Below are 12137 nucleotides of genomic sequence, written 5' to 3'. Positions count from 1 at the left end.
GGCTGAGCTTCATTGAACGACTAACATGACAGCAGCACCTGGTAACTAGTGCTGAGCGAGAATGGTCAGATAAGGTGTGATCCCAGCATGCTCAGGTGTTATCCAGGTATCTTGTAGTGCTCTGCTAATATGCTCGAGTCCCCAGGGTAGCATGTTTTGCGGCGGTAGACAGACGCAACACATGCAGGAATTGCCTGTTTGTTAGGTAATCCCTGCATGTGTTGCGTCTGTCTACCGCCGCAAAACATGTTACCGCAGGAACTCGAGCATATTAGCAGAGCACTACAAGATACTCAGACAACACCCGAGCATGCTGGGGTCACACCTTATCCGACCACGCTCACTCAGCACTACTGGCAACCCATCAGCAATCTGCAACTGCGTCACAGGGGGCAGAAGGGAGCAGGTGACTGCATGCACCGGCCATCGTGCTAGCTAAATGCTGCTGTCAGTGATTGACAAGGGCACTTAAATACTCAAAACAGCAGCAATCAAGGCGAGCTCTGAACACTGCTGTTACAGGCAGACGCCGGCTATGTAAAACAGCCGACATCTGCCTGGTATGGAGCAGGCTCAGCTCCTGAACCCGCTCCATACAAGTACAACCCTATGGTTATGACAAGGTTAGCAAATTTCACTTGTCTGTTCCTAAATGTGGAAAGACAAATGGAATTCCCTAACACATGTGAGTGAGTCCTAATAGATTTAGTAAAGGTGCGCCAAGCATATGAATGTTATTACACACCACAATGGACTCTTACATACACGCATCTTACAAAATACATATTATTCCAGATACGTAGACGCGCACAAACACGCAGACGCGCACAAACTCATCAGTACATGAATACATCATCTGAACCACCATCATTTGTAATGTCAGGTCAGACCCATATATCTTTGTATCACATAAACCTACAACTCCCAATATGTAGCTAACAATAGAGATACTGGGAGTTATCAGTCATCATCAGACTGCGGACCATACAGGAACCACAGTACTGGCGAGACACAGGCAGGATCACAAATGAACATTTACATCCAGGTATCTTACCTGAGACGTCTTCTCTGATTAGAGTCGTTCTCTCTCTTTTCGTCTCCCTCTTGTCCAGACCCCTTGAGGACTTTTCTCATGCACAGCTCGTCTCTGCAGACTTCCATCTTCTCCGGTCTTCTGCAGCTCATCCCCACACGATGCCCTTAAAGATAGCAGTGTCATTATAATGCTCCTGAATAAAAATATCTACACTGAGCCCCTGAATAAACCTAACTCTTACAATGCTCCCTGCACAAAACATGACATACACTGTATCCCTCTTATGGTACCTGCTCTCCACACTGTCCTCTCCTTACCATACTGGGCCCCCTCTTCACATTGTCCTCTCACACGGTGTCCCCCCTATACTGCCCAGTCTCTATACTGTGCCCCTTCATCACACTCCCCATCCTCAGCATACTGTTCCCTCCTTTCTGTGCCCTCACACTGTTTCCCCCATACTGCCGCATCTCTATACCTTCCCCCACACTACCTAGTCTCTGTGCTGTGTCACCTCACACTTTTCTCCCCCCATACTGTCTCCTCACACTATTCCCCCGCTCTCCATACTGTCTTATACATCCCTTCCCCATTCTGTTCCCGCACCCATTCCCACCCCTCCCCTAGTTCACCATACTGTTTCTTCACACATCTCCCCATTCTGTCTCCTAAAATTTCTCTCCCATCTCTCTCCAAATATAATAAATCTTCGGAAGAGCACACAGACATGCAGAAGCACGCTTACACACACAAAAGCGCACACAGACACATACTAAGGGCTCTTTCACACGTCAGTACATGCGGTGACCGTTTCCACACGTACCAAAGACACTGACACACGTAGACCCATTCACATGAATGCGTATGTGCACATGTCAGTGTGTTTCCACTTTCTACAGACCATGTGGTGTCCGTGGGCAAAACACGCTGGCATGTCTGTTTTTTACCTGCTGTCCAGACCGCAAAAAGTCCCGCACACTGATGACAGTTAGCACCCGGTGCTTGGGAAGAGCGCTGAGCGCTGCCCTCATCATAGATCCCTGCAGGCGCTGCGATCAGCACCAGCAGGGTCAATGATGAGAGTAATAGTCTATACAAGCTGTGTCCAACTGTAAAAAGAATAAAATAAAAAAAACCTTATACTAACCTCTACTAAGTGTCACCCACTGTAATCCGTGCGAGCGCTCACGCCGAGGAGAATGTCTCCTGTAGCGAGTGGGCTCCGGAGCTGCGCTCAACAAGCGGTGCCCTGTCATTCACTAAGCGCAGCTCTGGAGCAAGCTCGCTGCAGAAGTCATTCTCCTCGGCGTGAGCGCTCGCACGGATTACAGCGGGGGACACTTAGGAGAGGTGAGTATAAGGATTTTTTTATTTTATTCTTATTTTTACAGTTGGACACGGACACGGTGGGAGTAGACTACTACTCTCATCATTGACCCCGCTGCTGCTGATCACAGCGCCTGCAGGGATCTATGATGAGGGCAGCCCTCAGCACCCGGCTCTTGGGAACAGCGCTAACTGTATACTGATACTCAAGCGCCAGTATGTGTCACTAAGGATGACACACAGGTGGACACGGATATCTCCAGTCCCGTAAATATCAGGACATGTGAAAGAGCCCTAATATACACACGCAGATACACATACTCACAGAAATGGGGACAAGTACACACACAGGCAAGCACACACAGAAATGCACAGACACACTCAGACAATCACACACACAAATGCAGACACGCAGGGAAGCACACACACACGTATGTGTGAAGACACATAAACACACAGGCATACACAATGGACACACACAGGCATATACACACACCGGCATATACACACACAGGCATATACACACACACATATACAGGCATATATACACACACACACACACAGGCATATACACACACACAGGCATATAAACACACACACACAGGAATATAAACACACACACACAGGAATATAAACACACTGTACACACACACAGGCATATACACACACTGTACACACACAGGCATATACACACACTGTACACACACAGGCATATACACACACTGTACACACACAAGCATATACACACACTGTACACACACAAGCATATACACACACTGTACACACACAGGCATATACACACACTGTACACACACAGGCATATACACACACTGTACACACACAGGCATATACACACACTGTACACACACAGGCATATACACACACTGTACACACACAGGCATATACACACACTGTACACACAGGCATATACACACACTGTACACACAGGCATATACACACACTGTACACACACACACATATACACACACTGTACATACACACACACACAGGTATATACACACACTACACACACAGGCATATACACACACTGTACACACACAGGCATATACACACACACTGTACACACACAGGCATATACACACACTGTACACACACACACAGGAATATAAACACACTGTACACACACACAGGTATATACACACACACACACAGAGACATACACACACAGGCATATACACACACTGTACACACACAGGCATATACACACACTGTACACACACAGGCATATACACACACTGTACACACACACACAGGAATATAAACACACTGTACACACACACAGGTATATACACACACACACACAGAGACATACACACACAGGCATATACACACACTGTACACACACAGGCATATACACACACTGTACACACACAGGCATATACACACACTGTACACACACAGGCATATACACACACTGTACACACACAGGCATATACACACACTGTACACACACAGGCATATACACACTGTACACACACAGGCATATACACACACACTGTACACACACACACAGGCATATACACACACACACAGGCATATACACACACAGGCATATACACACACACACAGGAATATAAACACACACATAGGCATATACACACACACACAGGCATATACACACACACTGTACACACACACACAGGCATATACACACACACACAGGCATATACACACACACACAGGCATATACACACACACTGTATACACACACACAGGCATATACACACACACACACAGGCATATACACACACACACAGGCATATACACACACACACAGGCATATACACACACACACAGGAATATAAACACACACACAGGCATATACACACAGGCATATACACACACACTGTACACACACACATGCAGGCAGCATATACATAAAAATCCATACAAACACACAAATATTACAGTACCTTGGCTTGTCTCCAGCCCATACAGTGTACAGACACGCTTCTAATGTGGGAGACTGCAGTGCAGGGCGCGCTTTGACGTCACTTTTAGCAGACGTGCTTCCCTGTCTGCTGAGTGTGACGCTGCAGTGCAGCCCCTGCTCTCCTGCTCCCAGGCCCCTCCCGCTACTGTCCTGGGCATCGCGTCGGTGAAAGTGCGTGCGCGCGCCCTTAAAGGGCCCACGACCACTTTTTTTTTTTTTTAAATTCTTCAGTTCCCTCTGCATGGGGCCTGGGGCCCACCGGGAAATTTCCCGGCGCCCCGCCAGGCCAGACCGAGCCTGCACCCATGGCTGTTTTTTACTCATATAAAACATCAAAAATGCATCATTAAACTTTTGCATCCTTCTAATATCTTAGGCCCATGGTCCATTACCCAAGGTTGTCCCTCCTGGGGTCAGTATTTGTTTTTTACTCTCTTTTTTATTCCCCCTTGGTTAGTCATCAGCTGGCAACCTGTAACTTCTCCCTACTCCTTATATGTAAACCTTTATTCATTTCCTGAGAGGGTGGGAGGTTCTGCTGTTCTTGTGAGCTCCTAGACCCCCTGTCTTACCTATGCTTGTCCACAGTGCTTTTCTTCTCGTTGACCTTCATTCCACAGCCAGCACACAGGGGTTGCCATGCCATGTACAACGGTTTTAGGCCACAGCTTCTCTCATGGCTAGCTCATTAGTTCCAACTCCTGGGCATTTTTATCTCATTTCTTTCTATTGAGCTCCAGTCTCTCCTTATTACTCTCTCTTCTTCATCATCTACTCTTGTCCTAGCTCTCTTGCACTCTACAAGTCTCAAGCCTGAATATTTAGCTGCTTTCTTGCCACCACCATCATTGAGGGACCTAGGTTTGAGGTTATACGGTTCCACACCTCCTGGGTACCAATAGGTGCGCTTCTGAACTAATTTGTGCTTCTTTCCAAACACAAAATACTTTTGATAGGAAAATCCACCCTCCAGAACCTCCACAATGCAGTCATCACTTATTTAGTGTGATCACAATTTGACAAATTATTGCTATGCATCCAGCCAGGCTTCCTATGGGCACAGTGCCTTAACCCCCCCATCTGCCAAAGATAACTTGGATTCCCCTCAGGAATCGAGCCCACCACCGATTGGGTGAAATCTTTAACCCAGGCCATAAGTAACCTAAACACCCGGTCCCTATCAATAGTTGAGTTTCTAGAGTGTTCGCTGCCCATCTTACCTATATGTGTTCTTCAGCCCCTTCTGACATGTTGCTTGACCAGGATTCCTCTCCTAACTGCAGACTATGTTTCACAAGAGAAAAAGGTTCTCTTCCCACTGATTCCCAATCTTTTTCTTGCTGTCTCATCTCTATTATTTCATGCCTCTAAATTCCTTTGTGACTCTTTGAGTTAGCATAACTTGCGGCCTTGCGTTACATATAAAACTGTGGCTAAAAGGCACTCTATTTGGCACATAACCTTGGTCTGTCAATCCACTATTAAAAATGCTTTTACTAGGCTACCTGTCTCAAATGACAGACTTTTTGATAAGGGCCTAGATGAGATAATCAAAGATGCCAGGTAAAAAAGTGCGCTGCTTCCACAATACCATAAGTGCTTTCAGCCATCTAGGTGATTTCAGGGGTTTCACTCCATTCATGACTCCCCTTCCCTACCACTCCTCTAACACTAGACAGTCCCCAAACCTAGCGATTCCCCTGCACCAGGCAGCAGCTCTTCCCTCTTCAGCTCTCTGGACAGCTCCTTGCTTATTCAGCATCAGTACCTGTGTTGTTCCTGATCAGCTCTACCCTGTGTTGTTCGAGATCGTCTCCACCCTGCCATTCCCTGATTGAACACTCTATGTAAGTATGGCCTTGCATTTCCTTCCTTGCAAGATTATTGAGCTCTCAGCTGTTAGTCTATCACTCTCACCTGCCACTCCTCTATATCATGCTGCTGTTCCTGTGTACCGACCTCTGGTTATCCACTGACAACTAGTGTTGAGCGATACCTTCCGATATCGGGAAATATCGAATCGGATTGGATCGGACCGATACCGAAAAAGTATCGGATATCGCCGATTCCGATACCGGAAACCAATGCAAGTCAATGGGACACAAATATCGGAATGAAAATAAACCCTTTCTTTCCTTGTAGGTTAATTCTACATGAAGGAAAACAACTAAGAATAATGTAGAATGTATTGGGGGAGGTGGGGGAGACAATAAAGGCATAGAGGTTTAGCCCAATCAAATGGAATAGCAAGGAATTAATATTTTTTTTAAGACGTTCTGAGTTACGGAAATATTGACTATGTTAAGTATTTTTAGATTTTGTCAGATATTTATGTTTCACTACTTCCATGCTCTTCACCTTCTTTTTTACTTCTCCCACACTTTCTCCTTCATCATCCTCAGCATCTTTTTCATCCTCTTCTTCTTCACCTTCTTCATCTTCTTCTTCTTCAGCTTCTTCGTATTATTCTTTTTTTTTACATTCTTCATATTCCACTTCTTCATCTTCTTCATCTTCTTCTTCATCATATTCTTATTTGTGGCAGGCATTCCTGTAGTTGTTATCTATAAAAGGTTGGACATTACACCTTTCGTTCTGCCCGTCACAAAAGATTTACAACAGGATTTGTCCGCGTTCAGTTTGGCCTGCAGCAGCAGGTCTTTTCCAGGGGCACCACGAGGAGGAACGGACTCACCCCCATACACTGCTTAGTCATCTTCTGCTTATAATTTAGATATTATCTTTTGCTCTGATTTTTAGTCTTATGCTTAATGTTTTTCCGCTTTTTGTTCTGCAGCTTCTTGTATTTCTGCTTCTTGGTTTTCTGTCTCTTGTTCTTCTGCATCTTGGTGCTTGTCTTCTCTTCTTTGTCCTCTTGGTCAACTTCTTCAGGGTCATCTTGGTCTTCTTCGGGGTGGTCTTCAGGGTCGTCGTCTTCGGGGGTCCTTGTCTTCGGGGTCCTCGTCTTCTTCGGGTTGGTCTTCTGGGTCCTCGTCTTCGGGGTCCTCGTCTTCTTCGGGGTGATCTTCAGGGTCCTCGTCTTCTTCAGGGTGGTCTTCAGGGTCCTCGTCTTCTTCGGGGTGGTCTTCAGGGTCCTCGTCTTCAGGGTCGTCGTCTTCGGGGTCCTCGTCTTCTTAGGGTTGGTCTTCAGGGTCCTCGTCTTCAGGGTCCTCTTCAGGGAGATCTAGAGTGATTACCAAGAACCATTTCAAAAAGCTTGAACTTGGAAATGTAGCAGAAGGTACAAGAAAGCTGAGGAACTACCGAGGACCAGCTGACGGTACTGGAACCCGGATGGGTAGCAGAAGGTACAAGAGCCAATGGAACTGCCTAAGACCAGCTGACGGTACTGGAACTCGGTTACTAAGCAGGAGGTACCTGTGCCAGAAAGCACTACCAAGGACCAGCAGACGTTGGTGGAACTTGGATACCGAGAAGGAGGCACCTAATCCAAAGGCACTGCCGAGAACCAGCTGACGGTACTGGAACCCGGATGGGTAGCAGAAGGTACCCATGTAAAAAAAAGTTCAAGGCCGCGAGCCGGCCGCAGTTACCAAAACCCACAGTCCTACAGGGGGTGCTTGTCCTATTGGCACTATGGAACCAGCCTTCATTGCCAGATCCCGCAGCCCACATAGGAGTCACCTAAACTGCAGGCACCATAGAGTCGGCTAACCCGACCGCAACACAACAGGACAACGCATTGGAGGCAAAGTGACGTTGACACTACCCGGAAACAGCTGGTGTGCTGGAACCAGGCTGGGCAGGAGGGAGTACCCGTGCCAAAGTCACTGCCGAGAACCAGCTGACGGTACTGGAACCCGGATGGGTAGAAGAAGGTACAAGAGCCAATGGAACTGCCGAAGACCAGCTGACGGTACTGGAACTCGGTTACTAAGCAGGAGGTACCTGTGCCAGAAAGCACTACCAAGGACCAGCAGACGTTGGTGGAACTTGGATACCGAGAAGGAGGCACCTAATCCAAAGGCACTGCCGAGAACGAGCTGACGGTACTGGAACCCGGATGGGTAGCAGAAGGTACCCATGTAAAAAAAAGTTCAAGGCCGCGAGCCGGCCGCAGTTACCAAAACCCACAGTCCTACAGGGGGTGCTTGTCCTATTGGCACTATGGAACCAGCCTTCATTGCCAGATCCCGCAGCCCACATAGGAGTCACCTAAACTGCAGGCACCATAGAGTCGGCTAACCCGACCGCAACACGACAGGACAACGCATTGGAGGCAAAGTGACGTTGACACTACCCGGAAACAGCTGGCGTGCTGGAACCAGGCTGGGCAGGAGGGAGTACCCGTGCCAAAGTCACTGCCGAGAACCAGCTGACGGTACTGGAACCCGGATGGGTAGCAGAAGGTACAAGAGCCAATGGAACTGCCGAAGACCAGCTGACGGTACTGGAACTCGGTTACTAAGCAGGAGGTACCTGTGCCAGAAAGCACTACCAAGGACCAGCAGACGTTGGTGGAACTTGGATACCGAGAAGGAGGCACCTAATCCAAAGGCACTGCCGAGAACCAGCTGACGGTACTGGAACCCGGATGGGTAGCAGAAGGTACCCATGTAAAAAAAAGTTCAAGGCCGCGAGCCGGCCGCAGTTACCAAAACCCACATTCCTACAGGGGGTGCTTGTCCTATTGGCACTATGGAACCAGCCTTCATTGCCAGATCCCGCAGTCCACATAGGAGTCACCTAAACTGCAGGCACCATAGAGTCGGCTAACCCGACCGCAACACGACAGGACAACGCATTGGAGGCAAAGTGACGTTGACACTACCCGGAAACAGCTGGCATGCTGGAACCAGGCTGGGCAGGAGGGAGTACCCGTGCCAAAGTCACTGCCGAGAACCAGCTGACGGTACTGGAACCCGGATGGGTAGCAGAAGGTACAAGAGCCAATGGAACTGCCGAGAACCAGCTGGCGGTGCTGGAACCCAGGGTAAATACTAAAAACAGAGTGGAGCCAGAGGTGTAATTGGAGCAAGTTTTAAATCCGTAGTACAGTGGATGTGGACAAAGCAGGAGAATTTGCCGGACACACAGCTGGGGATCAGCTGACGTTACTGAACCCCAATAACACTGGAGCAAGCGTTGACTGTGCAGACGGCACTTCTGAGCAGCAACTAGCGGTATTGGAGCCCAGGGTAAATACTAAAAACGGAGGAGCCAGAGGTGTATTTGGAGGAGGTTTTAAATCCATAGTACAGTGGATGTGGACAAAGCAGGAGAATTTGCCGGACACACAGCTGGGGATCAGCTGACGTTACTGAACCCCAATAACACTGGAGCAAGCGTTGACTGTGCAGACGGCACTTCTGAGCAGCAACTAGCGGTATTGGAGCCCAGGGTAAATACTAAAAACGGAGGAGCCAGAGGTGTATTTGGAGGAGGTTTTAAATCCGTAGTACAGTGGATGTGGACAAAGCAGGAGAAATTGCCGTCCGCACAGCAGGGGAACAGCTGACGTTACTGAACCCCAATAACACGGCAGCAAGCGTTGACTGTGCAGACGGCACTTCTGAGCAGCAACTAGCGGTATTGGAGCCCAGGGTAAATACTAAAAATGGAGGAGCCAGAGGTGTATTTGGAGGAGGTTTTAAATCCGTAGTACAGTGGATGTGGACAAAGCAGGAGAATTTGCCGGACACACAGCTGGGGATCAGCTGACGTTACTGAACCCCAATAACACAGCAGCAAGCATTGACTGTGCAGACGGCACTTCTGAGCAGCAACTAGCGGTATTGGAGCCCAGGGTAAATACTAAAAACGGAGGAGCCAGAGGTGTATTTGGAGGAGGTTTTAAATCCGTAGTACAGTGGATGTGGACAAAGCAGGAGAATTTGCCGGACACACAGCTGGGGATCAGCTGACGTTACTGAACCCCAATAACACTGGAGCAAGCGTTGACTGTGCAGACGGCACTTCTGAGCAGCAACTAGCGGTATTGGAGCCCAGGGTAAATACTGAAAACAGAGGAGCCAGAGATGTAATTGGAGAAACTTTCAAATCTGTAGTAGTGAGAATGTGGACAGAGCAGGAGAAATTGCCGTCCGCACAGCAGGGGAACAGCTGACGTTACTGAACCCCAATAACACAGCAGCAAGCGTTGACTGTGCAGACGGCACTTCTGAGCAGCAACTAGCGGTATTGGAGCCCAGGGTAAATACTAAAAACGGAGGAGCCAGAGGTGTATTTGGAGGAGGTTTTAAATCCGTAGTACAGTGGATGTGGACAAAGCAGGAGAATTTGCCGGACACACAGCTGGGGATCAGCTGACGTTACTGAACCCCAATAACACTGGAGCAAGCGTTGACTGTGCAGACGGCACTTCTGAGCAGCAACTAGCGGTATTGGAGCCCAGGGTAAATACTGAAAACAGAGGAGCCAGAGATGTCATTGGAGAAACTTTCAAATCTGTAGTAATGAGAATGTGGACAGAGCAGGAGAAATTGCCGTCCGCACAGCAGGGGAACAGCTGACGTTACTGAACCCCAATAACACGGCAGCAAGTGTTGACTGTGCAGACGGCACTTCCGAGCGCCAACTGGCGGTGTTGTAGCTCAGGGATAATACTGAAAACAGAGGAGCCAGAGGTGTAATTGGAGAAACTTTCAAATCTGTAGTAGTGAGAATGTGGACAGAGCAGGAGAAATTGCCGTCCGCACAGCAGGGGAACAGCTGACGTTACTGAACCCCAATAACACGGCAGCAAGTGTTGACTGTGCAGACGGCACTTCCGAGCGCCAACTGGCGGTGTTGTAGCTCAGGGATAATACTGAAAACAGAGGAGCCAGAGGTGTAATTGGAGAAACTTTCAAATCTGTAGTAGTGAGAATGTGGACAGAGCAGGAGAAATTGCCGTCCGCACAGCAGGGGAACAGCTGACGTTACTGAACCCCAATAACACGGCAGCAAGTGTTGACTGTGCAGACGGCACTTCCGAGCGCCAACTGGCGGTGTTGGAGCTCAGGGATTACAGTTCAGGTGGTAGAAACATGAACAGAACAGGAGACCTGGATACTGTTGCCAACCAGTTATTTATTCTGGAAGAGGACTGGCAAATTCATGAGAGATCCAGGCCTTGTTCATTTTGAGAAAAGTAAGCCGGTCAACGTTATCGGAGGATAGTCGCATGCGACGGTCTGTTAGTACACCACCTGCGGCACTAAAGACGCGTTCCGATAATACACTAGCAGCAGGGCAAGCTAGCACCTCCAATGCATACTGACTAAGCTCTGGCCATGTATCCAGCTTACAGACCCAAAACTTGAAGGGAGAAGAGCCGTCTGGGAGTACACTAAGAGGGCAAGACATGTAGTCTGTCACCATCTGACGGAAACGTTGCCTCCTGCTGACTGGAGCCGTCTGTGATGGTGTAGACATTTGTGGCGGCGGGGACACAAAACTTTGCCACATTTCGGCCATACTGGTCTTGCCTTGTGCTGAGGCGCTGCTTCTGCTCCCTCTTTGTGCAGAGCTTCCTCCACTGCCCCGACGCACTGAGCTGCTTTGTAAAGCACTAGCAGCACTGCTCTCGGTTGGAATGGAGAACATGATGGAATGCACCAGTGCGTCTTGGTACTCCCGCATTTTACGCTCCCGGTTCAACGGTGTTATGAGGCTTTGTAAGTTGTCCCGGTAGCGAGGATCTAGGAGGGTGGACACCCAATAATCAGCCGTGTTGAGAATGTGGGCGATGCGGCGGTCGTTTCTCAGGCACTGCAGCATGAAATCAACCATGTGCTGCAGACTGCCAACTGGCCAAGAAACACTGTCCCCTGCTTGAAGCGTGATCTCTGCCTGCTC

The 12137-nt window shown here is 48.6% G+C and overlaps 1 protein-coding gene and 1 long non-coding RNA gene across 3 annotated transcripts in view; one reads left to right on the top strand and one right to left on the bottom strand.

Moving 5' to 3' along the window:
* LOC141162489 (uncharacterized) overlaps positions 1 to 4420 on the bottom strand; it is a 52744-nt gene extending 48324 nt beyond the window's left edge. The window contains exons 1-2 of the long non-coding RNA XR_012250784.1: positions 4297 to 4420; positions 1055 to 1199 (exon numbers count right to left, since the gene is read on the bottom strand). This is a non-coding gene — a long non-coding RNA (uncharacterized lncRNA). The remainder of the gene's footprint in view (positions 1 to 1054; positions 1200 to 4296) is intronic.
* Positions 1 to 12137, top strand: part of LOC141162488 (uncharacterized) — a 46221-nt gene that overhangs the window by 13053 nt on the left and 21031 nt on the right. The gene's annotated exons all lie outside the window — the stretch shown is intronic.

Source organism: Phyllobates terribilis, unplaced genomic scaffold (genome assembly GCF_046119375.1).
Source record: "Phyllobates terribilis strain yellow unplaced genomic scaffold, ASM4611937v1 Scaffold_9__5_contigs__length_417890890, whole genome shotgun sequence".
Taxonomy (NCBI): domain Eukaryota; kingdom Metazoa; phylum Chordata; class Amphibia; order Anura; family Dendrobatidae; genus Phyllobates; species Phyllobates terribilis.
This window is presented reverse-complemented; position numbering and strand designations above follow the sequence as displayed.